Source organism: Seriola dumerili, unplaced genomic scaffold (genome assembly GCF_002260705.1).
Source record: "Seriola dumerili isolate Sdu_G_001 unplaced genomic scaffold, Sdu_1.0 BDQW01002177.1, whole genome shotgun sequence".
Taxonomy (NCBI): Eukaryota; Metazoa; Chordata; class Actinopteri; order Carangiformes; family Carangidae; genus Seriola; species Seriola dumerili.
In genome coordinates this window covers 203,437-203,810 of record NW_019176432.1, presented here as the reverse complement: position 1 = coordinate 203,810, position 374 = coordinate 203,437, and the positions used below count along the sequence as shown (strand labels likewise).

The window sequence follows — 374 nt, the reverse complement described above, 5'->3', positions numbered from 1 at the left end:
AAGTCTGAACAGATGCTTGAATACGACATTTCATGTGAGTTAAATGAAAGTTCTTCTCTGTTACATTTGCCAGTCACTTTTCCTTTCTATACAACAATCAATAGCAGATCAATCCACTTTATATATAGTTTACTCACCAGCTGCAGTTGTTGCTGCTGACTGAATAATAAAAGTGAAAGTAACAGTTCACAGCAGAGGAGGAGGAGGAGTCTCATGCATTTTAGATTGTGGAGTCAGTCCTCAGATTCCTGTAAGAGAATCAGTCTCCAGAGGAGGGAGGTCCTTTGTGTGAGCTCTGCAACAAAGCACAAATCAAAGGCATAAGTCAAATCAAACAAACAACCATGTCTTGAAGAAATCTGACCAACTAAATC

At 39.0% G+C, this 374-nt stretch overlaps 1 protein-coding gene across 1 annotated transcript in view; it reads right to left on the bottom strand.

Annotated features, from left to right (window-relative positions):
* LOC111239250 (GTPase IMAP family member 8-like) overlaps positions 1 to 169 on the bottom strand; it is a gene marked incomplete at its 3' end in the record, with an annotated part of 10,248 nt that extends 10,079 nt beyond the window's left edge. Inside the window, exon 1 of the mRNA XM_022769087.1 lies at positions 138 to 169. The remainder of the gene's footprint in view (positions 1 to 137) is intronic.
* Between the last annotated feature and the right edge of the window lie 205 nt (positions 170 to 374).